Source organism: Choloepus didactylus, chromosome 9, assembly GCF_015220235.1.
Source record: "Choloepus didactylus isolate mChoDid1 chromosome 9, mChoDid1.pri, whole genome shotgun sequence".
NCBI classification, from domain to species: domain Eukaryota; kingdom Metazoa; phylum Chordata; class Mammalia; order Pilosa; family Megalonychidae; genus Choloepus; species Choloepus didactylus.
This window is the reverse complement of record NC_051315.1, coordinates 118,681,147-118,701,257: the sequence shown is the minus strand read 5'-3', so window position 1 is coordinate 118,701,257 and position 20,111 is coordinate 118,681,147.

Genomic DNA, 20,111 nt, shown 5'->3' with positions numbered 1-20,111 from the left:
ACAAATGTACCACACTAATGCAAGGTGTTAATAATAGGGTGTTATATGTGACCTCTTTATTTTATGAATGATTTTTCTGTAAATCTGAAATTTCTCTAATAAGAAAAAATCATTAAAAAAATTTCCACAAACTGGGTGGCTTAAAAAAACAGAAATTTATTCTCTCTCAGTTCTAGAGGCTGGAAGTCCAAAATCAAGGTTTCGGCAGGGCTCTGCTCCCTCCAGAAGGTCTAGGGAAGAAACTTTCCTTTCCTTTTCCAGTTTCTAGAGATCTCAGCCATTCCTTGGCTTATAGCTGCCCTGTCTTCACATGGCCATCTTTTCCCTATGTTTCTCTCTCTCTCTGTCCAAAGTCCCCTCTTCTTATAAGGACGTGATTTAGGGCCCATCCTAATCCAGTATGACTTTATCTTAACCAATTTCATCCTTAGAGACCCTATTTTCAAATAAGTTTACATTCATAGGTACCAGGGATTAGGACTGGACAAATATTTTGGGGGGACATAATTTAACACACAACAGGGCCTGTCCCCATTTAAAAGTAGATCTTGAAATGAATGGATTAATTGGATTGATTCTTCTTGTTTTTAATAATTGTTCAGGGAACTTGCTGTAGCTTCCTGGGCTTTTTTTTTTTTTTTTTTCTTCTTTTATAAATGGGGTTTATTTGGTTACATACAGTCTTAAGGTCATAAAGTGTCCAAGGTAGGATGGCCATTGACGTGCAGAAAAACTCTGTTAGCTCAGTAGGCATGTGGCTGGCATCTGCTTGCTCCTAGGTTGTGTTTCAAAATGGCATTCTCCAAAATGTTACTCTTGGGCATTTTGTCCTCTCTTAGCTGCAGCTCCTCTTCAAAATGTCACTCTCAGTTGCCCTGAGGTCCTTCTGTCTGTGAGCTCTGTTATACAGCCCCAGTGATCCAATTAACACCCACCCTGAATGGGTAGGGTAACATCTCCATGGAAATTATCCAAATGTCTCACTCACAGTTGATTGAGTCACATCTCCATGGAAACACTCAATAAATAGGTTCCAACCTAATCAACACTAATACATCTGCCCCCACAAGACTGCATCAGGAACATGGTGTTTTCTGGGGGATGTAATACATCCAAACTGGTACAGTAGGTGAATCAAATGGAGTGGAGTAGGTAGGGGTGGGAAGTGAGGGGAGGCGGAGAGGTCAGTGGGCCACAACCACTTGGGGCTCCAATTCCAGCAGAGGTTGTATGCTCTCACTGTGTGACTTTGAGCAGGTCATCCACTTCTCTGAGCCTAATTCCTATATCTTCCCATGAGACAATACATTGCAATGTGCCTAACAGGGCTTTTGATATGGAGCAAGCACTGGTAAATATTAGCTATTATATTGAAGATGATTTTTTTCTGGCTTCCCCAGAATGATGGACACAACCAAATTATAAATGAAATAGTGGAGAGAGACATAAAATTTAATCTCATCTCTTTTGAAACCCCACTAATGTGATGGTAAAGAAATAAAAGGAGTATGTGAACAGGAAAGGAGTCAATATTGGACCAACTTTTTGGAAGATGGGAGCTGACGGAGTGGAGCTGAACTAGAGGTGCAGAAGCAGCTTGATGTCATGGAGGGGGCACTGCCAGAAGGGAGCAGAGCCTCCCCACAGAGCCCAGAAAAGCTCAAGACCCAGAGGCACTAGATACTGAGAAGGGTGGGGATGAGGGTAGAGTAAAAAGTAGGGGTCTGGTGGAAAGTCTGTGTTCAGAGCCTTTAACTCCCCAGTCCAAAGAGCCAGGCAACTTGTTCAGAATGTTCAGCTTCATCCATTCCCAGGAGAATAGGAGATGAAGGTTTATTATCTGGAGAAAGAGAACCAGGGGGAATCCCAACCCAGAAACACCTGAGCAGCTGAGAACCCCAACAGAATAGGAGAGTGGGAGATTCTTCTCTGGAGAAACTGGCCTCTAGAAATGGGCATTTTGAGCCCTTCTTACAAAAGCTGGCTCACAACCAGATCACCCACAGTTGACAAGCTGCACCCAATGAGGTATGCTTTTTAGTGCCTCCCCCTTGAATAGGAGTCACATGCCAAGGATCACCAGGAACAAATAAGGAGGAAAAAACATCTGGAGGAAACAGAGATAATGCAGGCAGCAGAGAAAAAAAAAACTAAATAAATAAACAAACAAAAAGGTTAACTGAAATTGAGCCTTCAGTAGAAGATTTGAAAGATAATATCAAGGAAATCTCTGAGAGTAAACAAAAAAAGAGGCAGAAATAGAAAATAGGAAGGAATAAATAAGAAGGTTTGAAGATCAATCCAGAAATTCACTATCTGACTAATAGAAGTTCCAACAAGAAAGAAAAGAGAAAATAAAGGAAAGGAAGTTATAAAAGAAGCAATACAAGAAATTTTTTCCAAAACTGCAGGATGTGAGTCTCCAGCTTGAAAGGGCTCACTTAGTGCCCAGTAAGATGGATGAACGAAAGACCTATACCAAGGGACATCATTTGAAAATTTCAGAACAACAGGGATAAAGAAGGGATTCTAAAAAGAGAAAGAGAAGGGGAAGAGAAGGCAAGCCCCCTACAGAGAATTGAGAATCAGATCAGTGAATTTCTCAGCAACACTGCAAGATAGAAAACTATAGAGCAAATGCCTTAAAAATTCTGAATGAATTCAGAATTCTATGCCCAGCTACAGTATTAATCCCAGATAAATTAATCATCTCAGCATAGAATAATGAACTTTCCAGATAGGTAAAAACTATAAATAAATTTTAAAAAGTATTTTTTGTGCACCATTTTCCAAAAAGTTTCTAGAGGTCTAACTCCACTAAGCAATAGGGACTATAGGGACAAACCAAGAACAAGGAACACATCGGATCTTTTTTTTTTTTTAATTAAATTCAGTTTTATTGAAATATGTTCACATACCATACAATCATCCATGGTATACAATCAACTGTTCACATTACCATTGTATAGTTATACAATCATCACCCCAATCTATTTTTGAACATTTTCCTTATACCAGAAAGAATCAGAATAAAAACAAAAAATAAAAGTAAAAAGGAATACCCAAATCACCCTCCATTCCACCCTATTTTTCATTTAGTTTTTGTCCCCATTTTTCTACTCATCCATCCATACACTAGATAAAGGGAGTGTGATCCACAAGGTTTTCACAATCACACTGTCACCCCTTATAATCTACATTGTTATACAATTGTCTTCAGGAGTCCAGCCTACTGGGTTGGAGTTTGATAGTTTCTGGCATTTACTTCTAGCTGTTCTAATACATTAAAACCTAAGAGGTGTTATCTACACAGTGCATAAGAATGTCCACCAGAGTGACCTCTTGACTTCATTTGAATCTCTCAGTCACTGGAACTTTATTTCATTTCATTTTGCATCCCCCTTTTGGTCAAGAAGATATTCTCAATCCCATAATGCCAAGTCCAGATTCATCCCTGGGAGTCATATCCTGCATTGCCAGGGAGATTTACACCCCTGGGAGTCAGTTCCCATGTAGAGGGGAGGGCAGTGAGTTCACTTGTCGAGGTGGTGAGAGAGAGAGAGAGAGAGAGAGGGTCACATCTGAGCAACAAAGAGGTACTCAGGGGGAGACACTTAGGCACAACTATATGCAAGTTTAGCCTCTCCTTTGCAGTAGTGAGCTTCATAAGGGCAAGTCCCGTATTAGAGGGCTCAGCACATCAAACCACCAGTCCTAATGTTTGTGACAACATCAGCATCAGTCCAGGTGAGGAAGTCCAACACTTCCGCACTTTCCCCCAGCTCCTCAGGGGGACCCTGTAGATACGTTTTTATTCTCTGCCCAAATTACTTTGGGATGTATCACTATTTCACTCTAACCTATACTAACCTACCATATCTCACTTCCTATTCAAAGTTCTAAGTGATTGTGGTGTTTGAACAAACTGACTGTAGAGTTATACTGTTTAGAAAATATAGATCCTGAACCAAATAGACATCTCTTCCCTTCATCTCACATGGAAGTTGAAGTTTTAAAACACATCAGTTTTGACCTTTACCCTTTGACCTGGTTTGCCCTAGTCTTAACCAGAGCTGCTTCATTCATATCTCTAATTGAAGTCTGGGCTCTTTTTCAGCTTTTTTTTTTTTTTTTTTAATAGTTGTTGTATGTGTTAATACTGACATTCATATCTGGCAAGCTCTAGCTCTGAGTTTCAGGTGTCACACAGATACCCAATGTTCCGGAGACCAATCAGGTTATACACAAAGGGATCAGCATCTCAGAATTTGGAGATAACCATTACAATTCAGGAATAGATTTGCCTGCTATAAGAGCTTACAATCTAGGGACCATTAATATAATCATTTCCCTGTTAGGCTGTGCTCTGAGATTCAATTCTGAGTTTACAGATTGTAGGTAGTCCATATTGGTGAGGCATTATAGTGTTTGCCTTTATTTCTGGTGTACTTCACCCAAAATGCTGTGTACACGATCCATTCACCTCGTTGCGTCTCACAGCTTCACTCCTTCTCGTAGTTGCTCAGCATTCCATTGTATGCATACACCACAGTTCACCATTCTGTTCCTCAGTCTATGTACCCTTAGGCCACCTCCACCCATTGCAAATCATGAATTCTGCCTCTATGAACAACAGTGTGCAAATGTCCATTCATGTCTCTGCTCTCAGATCTTCTAAGCACATACCCCATAATGAGGTTACAGGATCTTATCACCCCCACATACTTAGTTTTTTGTGGAACCACCACACTGACCTCCAGGAATGCTACACCATTCTGCCTGCTCATCAACAGTAGATAGGTACATCCCTCTCTCCATGTTTTCTCCAACACTTTTACTCCTATATATATTTTTTCCTACAATCTTATAGAGTTATATTCATTCCTGGGCTTTTTAAAAAGCCTAAGCAGAGTGGTGAGTGATACTGCTGACTGGTTTTGCCAGGACCATTCATTGCTATGCACAAGAATTGCAACTTGGGGCTGGCACGGAAGTACTTTGAAGTGAGGCAGAATAGTTTGGAAATCATGATTAAAGAGGATGTGTTTACAAAATAAACTTCAAAATTATAGGAAAACTTCCTTAGTGACTTTTCTTAGGTCTTTGATTCAATGAATCAGATCCTGCTTTTCTGCCATGGGGTAAAGCTAACCTAGACCACAATAGAGAAAGTCTCGCTGATAAGCTGCCAACTCCATGCCCGAGACAATTAGTGGGAAACAAACTGCAGGCTTTAAAGACCAGGTGGAAGAAAGAAGAACAAAATAAAATCAGCCATTGGCAATATCTCCTTTTTCACTGACCATTCATAATTTTTGCAAAGATCTAATTAAAGAGAAGACATTTTAATTTTTTTTTTATCTTGGAGGTATAAATATTGCACTGCCAATCATAGATCTTGTTGGGTCAGGTGATGAAACTGCAATTTTGAACCAAAAACGAAGGCCTTTGAATGTCATATAATTTTAAGATTTCCTCTCATTCACTTTTGTTATTTTTGTGTTTGTTTTTGAAATCCCACTGCTCTTTTTTTCCTAAAGATGATGGAACCATGTCATTGAACCACCACCCTCTGTGTTCCTGAGAGTCCACAATCCTGAAAGGCTGTCCTCAGAGGCAATTGAGGAGGCACTTTGTACCCAGAATTGTGTTTCCTGTCTGAAATCCATAGCATGAAACATTATAAACATTCATTACATAGTTGTTGAATAAATGGAATAGAAGCCATTAGGCTCTTGCCCTCATGTGTTACCTTTTTAAAATAATTTCCTTTCTTTCCATGTGCTAGCCATACTGGCATTTGGGTAAAGCTGTGAGTAGACATACATTAAGATCAGCAAATGTGAGATTCTCTCCTAAGATGTCTTGCACTAGTGCCCTCCATCCTGAAATCTTGTCATTCAAGAAGAAAATATCTCTGGTCACTCATTGTACTGCTGCTCCATGTCTGCCCCCAATACTCTCTATTGTAGAATTGTTTTGTTGTTTTCATACTACTTATTATTGAAAATGATACATTTATGTGTTTGTTGTGTTTCCACCTCGAGTATGGGACAGTCAAGGTCTATGCAGGCAGAGAAATGTCCCCTCTCATTTACCACTCTACTTCCAATGCTTAACATGATGCCTTGCGCACAGTAGGAGCTTAATAAATACTTGTTGAAAATGAATGAAAAAAATTACAAAAATGTCTAACAATAAAATTTGGTCTTCATTTTTCAATTTTAGGAAAAGTTTTTTTTTAAATGCAATTTTATTGAGATATATTCACACACCATATAATCCATCCAAGTAGACAATCAATGGCTCACGATAGCATCATATAGTCGTGCATTCATCACCACAATCAATTTTAGAACACTTTCATTCTCAAAAAAAATTAAAAAAATAAACACCCAAAATACCCTATACGCTTTATATCCCCCTCTATTATTTATGTATTTATTGTCTTTATTTTATTACTCATCTGCCCATACACTGGATAAAGGGTGTGTCAGTCACAAGGTTTTCACAATCACACAGTCCTATGATAAAAGCTATATAGTTATACAATCATCATCAAGAATCAAGTCTACTGGATTACAGTTCAACAGTTTCAGGTATTCCCTTAAGCTATTCTAATACACTAGAAACTGAGAAGGAATATCTGTGTAATGCCTAAGAATAACCTCCAGAATAACTTCTCAACTCTATTTGAAATCTCTTAGCCAATGACATTTTATTTTGTTTCATTTCTTTTCCCCCTTTTGGTTAAGAAGGTATTCTCAATCCCACAATGCCAGGGCCAGGCTCACCCCCTGGGAGTCATTCCCAAATTGCCAAGGAGACTTACAACCCTGGTAGTCATGTCCCACATAAGGGGAAGGGTAGTGAACTTTTTTGCAGAGTTGGCTAAGAGAGAGACTCCACATCTGAGCAACAGAAGAGGCTCTCTGGGGGTCACTCTTAGGCATAATGATAAGCAGGCTTAGCTTTTTCTTTGCAGGAATAAGTTTCATAAGGGCAAGCCCCAAGATCAACAGTTTGACTTATTAAACTGGGAGTCCCTAATGCTTGCAAGAATATCAGGAATTCCCCAGGTGAGGAAGTTTAATATTTCCACATTTTTCCCCAGTCTCTCAAGGGGACTTAGTAAATACTTTTTTATTTTCTGACCAAAATACTCTGGGATGCATCAGGTATTACATTAACCTTTACAGGATAACAAGATCTCATTCCCTATTCTGGTTTCCTTGTAATTATGTTGTTTAAATTAACTGACCACACAGGTTAAATTACATACTTTGCTACAGAAAATATAACTTTTGTATCAAATAACCATCCCTTCAATAACAGTTAAAACTCAGGGATAGATGTGACTGCTGTAAGAACGTACAAATTAGGAGCCCTTACAATAAGCCTTATTGAACATTTGTACTCAATTGCCCAATCTCTGTTCACATTCTATCCCATGATAACCAATGCTCTCGAATTCAATTCTCAGCATTTGCTCATTATGGTTAGTTTATATTAGTGAGGCCTTACAATATTTGTCCTTTCGTTTCTGGCTTATTTCACACAACATAAGGTTCTCAAGTTTCATTCACTTAGTTGCATACCTCACCACTTCATCCCTTCTTGCAGCCGCTGGATATTCCATTGTATGTATACACCACAGTTGCCCTTCCATTCACCCATTGATGAACACTTAGGCCACCTCCATCCTTGCAAATCATGAATAAATGCCCCTAAAACATCAGTGTGCAAATGCCTATTGAAGTCCCTACTTTCAGTTTTCCAAGAGTATACCTAATAATGGGGTTGCAGGATCATATGGCAACCCTATACTTAGCCTCCTGTGGAACCACCATACTGCCCTCCAGATGGAATGCACCATTTACGTCCCTACCAACAGCAAATAGGTATACCTCTCTCTCCACATCTTCCCCAGCACTTGCATCTTTCTGTTTATTTTTAAACAGTTTTATTCACACACCATACAATCTATCCTAAGTGAATAATCAATAGCTCCCAGTATAAACACATAGTTATGCATTCACCACCACAATCTATATGAGAACATTTAGGAAAAGTTTTTTGAAAAGAGTTTTTCGCTATTTTATTGCCACATGTTATAAATCAAGTAATTTATGGTATATGGATTATTATGAAACATAAAAAAAATTATCAAGTAATTTCCCCTCAACTTACTGATTTTGAATTTTGGTTTGCTTCAATAAACAAATTTAGCTCCATTACATGCATTATGTTTGTATTGCTAATTAAAATAATGTCATAGAAATTTTCTTTAGAATAGAAACATCCAGGATAAACAGTTACATTTAATTTAGTATTTAATCTCATTAAAAATTCTTTTAAATTAGGTGTTATTAAAAGTTTTAGTGTGGAGAAACTGAAGTAAAGAAAGATAAATTGCCAGAAGTTACACATAAAATCAGAAAGGGAGCCAGGAATCACACCTGTTCATATTTGTCTTTTTTGCCATTTTTGTGACTTTTGGTATATTAAAACAGATGGTCACTCTTAAATAATATGCTTATTTTTAAATACAATGATCATATAAATGAAAGTTCCTCTAAGCCATTGTTTCAACAATTTTGCAATTTAATTTTATTTCTTAAATTGAATTAAATGACTTTGCAAAAAACTTGAGACTGAATATTTAAAGAACTTAAGAAGTGGTTAAAGTCTTCAAAAAGTTTCAAGATAATTGTGGTGGCATTAACAAATCTTCCTCTTCTTACCATGTACTTCAGCTTTCCTTTTTTCCACTGAAGAGTTTCTTTTTCCAAATTTGTCTCATGGGCCACACACCTTCACGTTACTCTCTTTTCTGGGAAAATACATTATTGTCACATTCTATATAATGAGAATTTTACCACACCTTTTAATTGTGCCATAGAACTTTCTGCACTGATGGAAATGGTTTCTTCTTCTTTGCCAAATATGGTAGCCACTACCCACATGCAGCTATTGAACACTCAAAATGTGACTAGCGCAATTGAAGAACTGGATCTGTGATTTTATTTCATTTTAATTAACTTAAATTTAAATGGACCCATGTGGCTAGTGTCTATCATATTGGAATGCACAGATATAGATCATGGATTTGAAATAGTTTTCCTTCTTTGCTTTCCTTTCCAAAACCTCCAAAAGGATAAGTTTCAGAAAATCCCCTCCAGTGGCAGTTCAAAGTATTTCAGTTCACGTAGGATAAGAGCTGACAGATCTACCACCAAGTTACAAACCAAATGATATTTCCCACCTAATGTTGCACAGTCTGTTCTCATTTCTGTGTTTTCACTCTAAAGTTCTGGCAGGGCTTAGAACCCACAGAGTCAAAATAAGGCTGCTTTCTCAGGATTCCCAGCCGGGAGCAGAAGTGAGTGTAGTATACGCACCAGATATCTTAGGAAGTAGCCAATACTCAAGAGATCCATGGCCAAGTTTACGAGATGAGAAAAGAGACAGAAAGGCAGAAGAAGAGATTCATGGAATAATAATTATAAAACGGTTTTATTTAGCCAGCTCTGAAAATTTGGTTTCATTTTTGATGTTCAAACTGGGTGGAAAGCTTACCCTACAGTAAACAGAGTTTGGGAGGTGGGGAGTTAGGAATGGGAAATTTACAGGAGAAAATAAGACAAGAAATTCGGTATTTTTAAAGATCTGCACACACACACACACACACATACACACAAAGTAGTGGTTTTTTTTTTTTTTCCTTCTAACAGACATAACTGTTATTTTAGCTTCCCGTAAGTCATAAGGCTTGGAATATAACACATTATATTCCAGTCTGAAACTACATGAATTTCAAATTGTCTATCTTCTTAAATATAATTACCCACTTATTTTACCTCTGAATTTGAAACAGAACTTAAACTTGTGGATTTCCCCAAACTGTAAAAACTGTGAATTTCTAAAAGGGTTCAACTTACCACAGGAAATATCTACTCCTTTGGAACATTAGCACCTAATATCCTACCTATTTTAGTACAGGGACAGGGGTTAAACTTGACTGGTTTGAAAGAAATCATGCAGCAAAGAAACATCTTTCGTGAAAAAGAAACAGCTTTTGAAGCCACTTTTATAATGAATGACTTTTTCTTCAAACTCATTTGTTGGCACTTGTACCTCCAAGTAATCGGAATGGACTTGTCTGCCGTTATATAACATAAAGAATCCACAGGGGAAATAGAGAGAAATCACAACCACAAAAACCAGCTTCCTCCACTCTATCACCATCCAAACAAAAGAGGGTTATGTTTAATGCATGTGATGGAGTCTTGTGGGTCGAAGACAAATACCTTATGTTGTATGTTCCATGTTCATTCTAAAAGTTGTACTAGAAACGCCACAAAATGAGCAAACTAAAAATGCCTAAGCAAGAATCCAAGAAAAAGTCACATCTTTGAAGATAGAGATCTCTAGTAGATACACTAATGGAATGTTCTTTGATAGAAATTACAGAAAAGTCCCACAAAATTAAATGACCATGTAACTTACCACTGGGGAGTTGACAGGAAGTGCTATTAATAATTAAGAGACCCTTATGGACAAACCAAGACATGGGGCCTCCTCCTTCAATATGCAGTCTCTCTTTCTTGGTCCATTATTCACCGCTCCTGGCACCCCTTCACTACTCTAATAATACCTCCATTTTAAGACATTATTTAATTCCCATTGTCTCAATAATATGTTTCACAATTACTTCAGCCCTCTTTGATTTCGCTTTCCTCAAACTTCTGCAGCACTTGTAATCGTGCCACTCCTGTGTATATTACATTTATCATTGACTAACATGTATCATGTTAGTTCTATTTCTATAATTACACTGCATGGTCCTCCTGAAATCAAGGGGGATCATTCCATATATCCCCCTAAATCCCCAAACAGTCCCTTGCTAACAGTTGCTCAACAAACAGCCCTGTAACATTATGTCCTCCACTTATTTATTTTTTGTACTTTCAAAGTAGCACTCAGATTTTCCCTCTCCGTGAGGTCTTCTCGAGTCAAAGCAGAGGCAGTGGGTAACCCTCCTCTGATTGACCATGAATTCCATTCTAAGTCCTCAGCCAGGTAGCCATGCTTCGTTTTATCAATACTGATTTTTTTTTAATGTAATGTACTATCTCTACAGCTAGATCACAGAGTTATCAAGGATAGGCATTATGTCTTATTCCTTCTCACAGCTCCAGTATTCAGCACTGCACTTACATTTAGCTGAGCTGACAAAACATCTTTTATTGGACTCCCCCAGCTGATCACAGTGACTTTCCGTCTCTATTCAGCTCACAATGCAGCAGTCCCTAGCACAGCCAGATTAAGTACAATTGGACAGGTAACAGACTCAGCCCCATCTTGACTATCTCATCTGGCTCCTACACTAAAGGAGAGAAACTCCAGTTTGAGGCAGGCATGGATGAGCACAAAGTGAAAGGTGCAAGGGAAGCTAGAAATAGTTCTAGCTAGAAGTACGGCTCTTCCATTTTACCTCCAGATATTGCTTCAGCATCAGGGCTAAGGAAAACCCACTCAGCTGCCCAGTCCAACCCAGAATTAGGAATCTGGGTGGTCTGGGGGCAAGCTCAAGCATGGCTCAGTGATGTACAGTATGAGGTGGTGCTAGATGCTGATCAAGGTGAAACCCCAAGAAGGTGCTGGGGAGAGAGCAACAGCTTGGGCTGAACTGTATGAGAGAAGGGACTCAACTACAAGGAACTGGCTCTGGCTTCCCAAGGAAGAAGGTCAGAAGGAGCTAGGCTGGCAGTCAGGGAACCAGTCAAGCAAAGTGAGGACACAGGATGGGCATGGAAATAGGAATGCATGGCAGAGAGGGGGCCAAGGATCAAGGCAGGACCCCAGACCTATGACCCAACACAGTAGAAGAGGGTAGAGGAGGCAAAACTTCAAGCCACAAGTTTCAAGAACAGACTTATTCATTGTACACTGGACAATGAGGAGGTTTTACAGTGTGGTTGGAGCCCAGGCCTCTTGAAGCTGCAGCTGCTAGGGCTCTCTTACACCTGTTCTGGTGGATGTAGGAACCAGGATGGGCCTGGGCACAGAGAAGAAACCGTAAATGTCTGCAACTAAGAAATACTAAGAGACAAAAATGAAACAGGAATGGAGAAGTCCTGAAGGGGCTCTACAAACAGAGGCTGAGCAAATGTTTCCCCACAAGCATCCTTTAGTATATTAATGATCCAAGAAAGGATGAGATGGGAAGATAAATTTTTGAAAAGTCAGGTGGAACAAAGCAGGTTTCTTTACAGAATACTCTCATGTGCACTGTCAGTCTCCAGGCAGGGCTCTTATGCAGTGAAATTCTCAAACAGTTTTGTTTGTTTTGTTTTTTTTTTCCCTTAGAAGCTGTATAGAAATGATGCTTCAGGCACAGGGGAACTATGGATTTAATGGAAGATGGAATGATAATATGCCTGGAGCAGATTCCTTGTTTCTCGGCTCTGCAGTGTCCATCTCGGCACACTGCCTCCCACAGCTCATTCTGATTTTGGTGGGAAGATCTAGGTTTACACATGTACACTTAGGGTTTATTTGCCTTAGACTCAATATGTGGTACAGATAATTATTAGTTGACTAGGTAAAGAAGAAAATGAGAAAACATCAGCCAGGCATTAAATGATTTATTAGCCTTCCCATTTATCTCAACAGTTTTTCTTACGGTTCTTTCTTTTTACCTCTATGTCTCTGTGTCTCTTGGGGAAACAGTCTAAGAAAGAAACTCCTTTAAGAAAACAAGAGGAAAACATAAATATTGCCAAATGATGAAATAAGTTACATCAAATTCACCTGGTATGTAGTCAACTCATGGGAGATTGTTCCATGTAAGGTATGATACTAAGTAATTGTCTGGTAACATCTCAACAAAGTTCTAGAAGATGTATGAAAAGCTTTGGCACACAGCACAAGGAGGCAGTGTTTAAAGCCATTTAGATCTGAACTCGTTCACAATTCTGTTGTTTATCGCTTTGTGACCTTGTGCTGGCACCGTGGGCATGGCGGCATGAACCCCAGGTGCCCCCTCCACGACTGAGGCACCTATACTCCAAGCTGCCATAAGCATAGGGTCCTGGAGGCTTTCAGATGAGTCACCCCTGGTAATCACCCTCCACCAGAGGGAGCTGCCATGCCCTGTGTTATGCCCCCTTCCCTGGTTCTGTTCCCATCCAACGAGTAGAAAAAGCTCAGGGGCAAAGGCCTCAAGTCTGCTTCAAGTGGGGACAGCTCTGATGGGCAGGACCAGGACAGAGCTTCCTTGGGCACCAGCTGAGCCCTGTGGTGCATTGGCATCTGCATCACAATTTGAAGTCCCCCCTCACTTTCCCGCAGGTGTGTTGCCGAGATATTCTACAATAAACTTCCTGCAGGCGGACTTCTCTCCCAGAGCTGGTTTCCAAGAGGGTTCAGTCAATGACGGCTGCTTAATTGATTTCTCCGGTCCTCCACTTCCCCACCTGCCATGTTCAAGAGATATCAATTGCTGAATTGCATTGAGTAGGTACTATGTACCAGGCTCCCTTCTCAGTGTTTTACAGATATTAACTATTTTAGTCCTCAGCAACCTTATGATTCAGGCACTCATTTCCTCCAGTATATAGACGAGGAAATTGAAACACAGAAATCATTTCAATTGACCAGTCACAAGCCTGGTAAGTGGGGGTTTTGGGATCTGAATCTAATCCATATATATCCGAAAGTTGTACTCTTAACACTTGTGCTTTATTGTGTTTCTTCACAGGGACAATGGTTTAAATTAAATGAGTTTCTATGTCATATCTGTATCACAGTGCTAGAAAAGAATATCTAGTAAATATTCATTTTCTTCACTTCTGTGTCTCATCTAAATGCTACTGGGGTCGTGATGTGTATAGGAAATCGGATCTCAACTACTAAGTGGCAACATTGATTTTCCAAGAGTAGCTAGAGGTAGGAGCCTGCTCTCTAGAGCCAGGTTGCCTAGATTTCAAGCCTGAATCCTCTGCCTGCTTCTTCAATCTTCTGGGCTTCAGTTTTCTCATCTATTACAAAGAAATCACACACTGGTCAGTGGCCATTGCACAGACCCAACTTCTCTCTGCTTTCTCTATAACTATGCCTGACAACCCTGATATGCTGAGATGGAGAAATTTGATAATTCAAACACGAAGGAGACAGAACTCAACAGAAAATTCTACTAACTTCCAAAGAAACAATCGAAAGGAGAAGCAAATAAGTGAGTTGTAATGAGGCGTGCGCCGCCAATATCACTGTACCTTCCACAAGCATTGCCTTCTTATTTCACTTCTTCTAGCTGTTAACTTTGTAAGATGTGGAGCGGTAGGGTCAAGTTTAAATGACTGTGCTGCCCCTTTTCACACCACAAAATTGGGAACTGACAAGGAAGGTCATGCCTGACTCTACCATCTGCCTGTCTGACTGGCAGGGTAGGAAAGGAACTTTCATGTTGGTGAAGGAATAAGCTGGGTGGGACGACAGTGTATCTAGAGTAAAAGCAAAACAGATCCACAATGTCCTACAGGCTGTAAAATGCAGTTTAATCAGAGTGTCATTTTTTTCGTTGTTCAAATGATTTTAATTATTGGAACGCACAGTTTTTAATATGCAAATAAAGTGTTTCAAAACCTGAAGAAAAAAGAAGTCATAATGCTATGCAACTTATAAAGTTATGACAAGGATCAAATAAATTAATTAAAGAGTTTAGCGCATGATCAGATAAATTAAGAACCAAATAAAAGTTATTATAATTATCATTATTATTATTGTAGGGACATGGCATTTATCAGTTAGGATTAGGTTTTTGTTCATATAACTTTTTAAAAAATGACTATCTTTAAGAAGATGGAGCTTTATTTCTCTTTCTTGTCAAAGATGTCCAGAGTTGGGAATTTTCCAAAGTCTTGGACTACCAGCCTTGCTCTCAGCTCATAATCCAAGGCATGGCAAGGGCTTCAGCTCTCACATTTGCATTCCAAGTTGTAGGATGGAAGGAGTGAAGAAAGGGATTGTTCCTTTCTTTGAAACGTGTCCCTCCAAAAATATTTTGCCTATACTTTATTGATCGTAAACTGGTAAGATACCCCATCTTATATTGGCCATGCATCAGCCAAACAAGATTCTGTTACTGAGGAAGATAAAACAGGCCAAGATGCAAGAAGCCATCAAGCAATAGCCACTACTGGGGATAAGCCTTTTAAGTATTCATTTAATAATAAGTTATAACACTCTTCTGATTGCATATAAGGAAAAAGGTAAACTGTCATTTTAGATATTTCAAATATTCAATGGCAGTTCATTTAAAGACTGAAAGAGTTTCACTTCTAAACCTAAGTAATTTGATTCATTTTTAAGTACTCTTGGTTGCTGTCAGTTATAATTTATACTGCCAAGTTTGCCATAAAAAAATATGTTTTAAAATCATAAAGTAGAAAATGGTAACCCCTGCTAGTTCTTGCAGGTGTTCCATAAATAAAATATGAAGCAAAGGAAAATAAAAAGTGATTAGAGAAATCCAGAGCTTAATCTGGATCAATTAAGCTCATTATATAAATACATTGTCATGAAGTTCATTGGCAACTGATCATATAGAAAACAGATAAATTTGTTGAATGTTCAGGTCTAGCACTTATAACATCCAGCACTAACAGATCAAGAACGAGTGATTGTCGGCAACATGTCCATTATTCACAGTTCACAGGAAATAATCACCGTGAAATCATTTAGGAAATTCACAATTAAAAAAAAAATCCCTACTCCAGTTATTCAACTTACTTTTTCCCTTCATCCCAAATACACATAACATTTCAAACCACAAAGATTGTAACCAATAGAAAAACAATGGGCAAAGGCATTCAAGCCAAACTCCTTATTTATAATAAGGAAGAAATCACCACATGAAAAGGAACATGGCACTGTAAGGAGAGGAATTGAACATTTTCTCCCATTCTAAGAATGTGTTAGAGAGAAACCACCCACAGTTTTCCATAGTTTTTTTAACCTGACTTCACCATGAAGCCGGCCAGTCAAAATAGAAAGTTACGGGAACGTGATTTTCAGCTACACCACAAATCTGGAGAATTGAGTGTTATTTTAAATGCATTATCTTAGATAGACAAGGATTACCTAACAGGAAACAAACAAACAATCGGCTCTTTTGTAGCCGAGTATCTATTCTTGTCAGGGATGGAGCTTGCTAAATAATTATTGAATTAAGTAACCGGAGTTCAATAGAAAATTTATGTACTCTGGTTCCCTCCATGGGAATCCAAAGAAAACAGTTTGGGTGGAGAAATCACCCTAAACCACAGTGGCAGACTTTTCAAATTTAAAAAAAAATGAGAATTGCAAAAAACCAAATATGAGTCTTTGATTTTCTGAGGAACCATGGGACTCTGCAGTAAAAAGAAAACCACAGAGCAATCCACTTAGAACCCACCTTTGCAAACAGCTGTTCATCTGCACTTTAGGTTAAGAGGTCCCCAAACAATTAGACACGTGCAGCTTTCCTGATTCCTTTAAGTGTTCCCGGACATTGAATTGGGGAAGTTGGTTAATGGTTAGTCTGCAGCCTTTACTGCAGCCTGCTTAGAAATCAGCTAAACAAAAGGTAATTTGTTTCCTATCATATTGTAATACATATACAGCTTTTATTTCACTGAGTTTCAGTTAATTTTAATTCATAGGAAAAGCAGAATAATGTTCTTCTAACTCTCCTAATTAAAAAAAGTTAGTATGTTGACTGCTATTAAAACATTCCAAATCCGCAAAATTCAGATATCCTTTTTTATTCTTTCTCTCTGTATCACCGTCTCTTTCATCTCTCTCCTTCTCTGTGTATCTGTTTCTGTCTCTTTCTCTTGCACACCCATAGACATACACACACATACATACACAAACAAACAACACACACAGTCTGGAGTACAAGGGAATGCAATGTAAAGGCCAGAATCATTGGAGTATGAAAGTAAAGTCCCAGGTTAAAAGTCACACACTTATTTAACCTCTCTGGGCCTCAGCTTCTTCGCTTTACAAATGAAGTTCACAACACTCATTTCCAATTATGTTGGAAATTTAAAAACACAAGTTTCGCAGTCAGAAAGACCCAGATGAAACCAGCACTAGCCTCTGTGAGCCTCATTCTCTCATTTTTTCCTCAGCCTGCTGATGAGATAATAGATTAAATCATCTCCCACAATGGCTAGCACATAGAGGATTATCCATTGTCTCCATTCTCTGGCCTCTGTTGCAGCTTTGATATCTCCTATTCCAAAATAACCCCCACAGGCCTCACGAGAGGACACTGCTGTTGGAACCCAGCATCAGAGACTTAGATAGTGAATATCCCACAGTTCCCAGGATGTTTGCTCAATCTCCCTGGTTACAGAGTTTTCACCCCTGGTCTCTCCCGAACCTCTTGAACATCGTCACTGTTTGCTTTCTCTTGGTCTCAGTTTTCCGTTGCCTGCCCAGCCACTGCTGTTACCACATTTCTATGTAAGATGATCGGTACTAACAAACTCATTTAAAGAACAAACTCATAGTGAAGCTGTGCTTGTCACTATTTAGTTGTTTTTATTAGAATAATCCATGATTCTCTAAGAGTGCACTGGGTAAGGCTGTTCTTTTCGTGCTCTGGACTGTCCTGCTCCCTTCAGGGCATTTGACATTCCCCGTCCCTGTTCATTAAATGCTGGTAGTGGCCCTCTAACCCGAAGTCATCGGGACACCCCCAAAATGCTTCCCCTGCCATGCCCAAAGGCCTATGAAGCATGGAGTACTCTCCACCCCAAATTAAGGCACACTAATTGACTGTGGCTCGAATCCTCAGCTTTTGTGGGATGGCGATGTTTTTGGAATCTACTTTAGGAAGAACAACCCTGGGGCTTGTGCTTAGCAAGGGCAAGCTTGCCAATTTTTTTTAAGCGTTCCCCTTCTCCATTTAATTTCCCACCTCGGTGTCAGTGTCCTCAAATCCTGCCTCCTGGATTTATAAAGTACCGTCAGAAAAAAAAAAAATGTATAAATACTGTGGACATTTTTTTTCCTTATTATTTGTGCTTTCTATGTCTTCAAGAAATCTTTCCCCAAATTATGACCTAAAAATACCCTTTATGTTTACTTCTAAAATTTTTAAATGTTGGTTTTCACACTTAGAGCTTTAATCCATCTGGAATTGTTGTCACTTGCAGTAAATTTATTTTTTCTCAAATCTTGCCATGTCATCTACGTTTTCAAATTTATTGTATATATTCATAGTGTTCTGTGTCTATATCTGTATAAGTTCATTCTCACTGTTGTTTTTTGTGCCTTGTCTTTTGTTGTAATGAATCAATTTGGGCAGCGACTTGCCTACTTTATTAGTCTCTAACATCCTTTGGCTCCTCTAGGCTTTCTTTCTTTCTTTCATTTCTATTTCTTTGCTTGGTTTATTATTTTAATTCTATCCTTTCTCTAACTTGCTTTGGGTTTACCCTGTGTTCTTTAAGTTCTTATATGTAATTTTCAATTTTTTTCAAGCATATGGATTTAAGGCCATGTATTTCATATAAGAGCTGCTTTTTGTTGCATCATACCTTCTAAAAAAGTAGTTCAATATCATTCAGTTCTAACTATTTAATAATTTTATTATGATTTCTTTTCTGTCTCATGTTGAATTATTTTAAATGAGCATTTAAAAATATTCCAATGTGTTTTAGGGGTCATCATTTTGTTGCTCATGTCTAATATTATGCTTTTTAAAAAGATCTTGTGATCTTATTTAAAAATTCCTTTGAAATATAGAATATGCTTATTTTAATAAACATGCCATGTTTCTTTGAAAGTAATGTGTATTCCCTAATTGTTCACCACATTTATATATATTTACATATATATACATGTACAAATCTGTGTGTATATGGTGTGTATATGTTTGTGTTTATGTATTTTATAGATCAAGCTTGGTAATTTTGTTGTTTAAATCTTCTTGGTTTTATCCATTCTTTGTCTGATTGGTCTATCAGTCTCTGATGGAACTATGTTAAAATTCTTCTATTACCTAATGTGGTGATGAAGTTGCCAATTTCTTCTTCAGTCAATTATCGTTTTATATGCATGGGACTATATTGTTAGAATAATAGAGATTAAGATCATTATAGGTTTCTGGTGAATTTTTGCTTTCATTTTTATATATCTATCTTCTTTATCCCTAATAAGGCTTTTTGACTTGAAATCTACTTTTTCTGATACCAATATTGCTATGCCAACTTTTCTTGGTGAGGATTTGTGTGGCATAGCATTCATTCTCTTAACAGTCACCCTTTCTGGGTCTCTATGCATAGGATATACTTTTGTTAACTGGATAGATCTGATTTTTTTAAAAATACAATATTAGAATATTTGAAATTTAACTGGCAAATTTAATCATTTATATTTATTAACTTAATTTATTTTCATCATCTTATTTTGTCTCTTATTTGCCATCTTTTTTTCTTTGTTTATTTTCTTTCACTTTTTTGGACTTCTATAAGATAGATTAAATTTTATGTTATTTTATTTGTTTATTTTTCCTCTACCTTTAGGGAAGCTATGCATTAATAACCACAGTTAATTTTTTTTTGCACATATTCATTAGTCATTATCATTTTTTATATCAATGATAACTATCAATACTATGTAGCTTTAGACTCATGTTTGTGATTTATTTGTTCTCTCTTATTTCTTTCAACCCAGTCCTTCTATTATGTGTTAAACTTATTAAAATCCTTCCTTTAATAATTTTTTTCAGCAAGAATCTAAAGTGGTAAGCTTTCTTAGATTTTGTCCAAAAATATTGTTATATTATCATCATTATTTAATCTCAGTTGAACTGAAACTAGCATTTTCAGTTGGTAGTTATTTTGTTTATGTCCTATGACTTCATTATTTAATTATTTTCTAGCCTTTATATTAGGTAATGAGAAGTACTATAGGTCTACTTCTTTTTTTGCAGTTAAATTGTCTTTTGTCTTTGGTAACTTTTCATGATTTTTTTCTTTTCTTTTCTTTTTTTTTGCATTTGTTGTTTTGCTGCGACCCTGTGATAAGGCTTTATTTTACAATGCATGCAT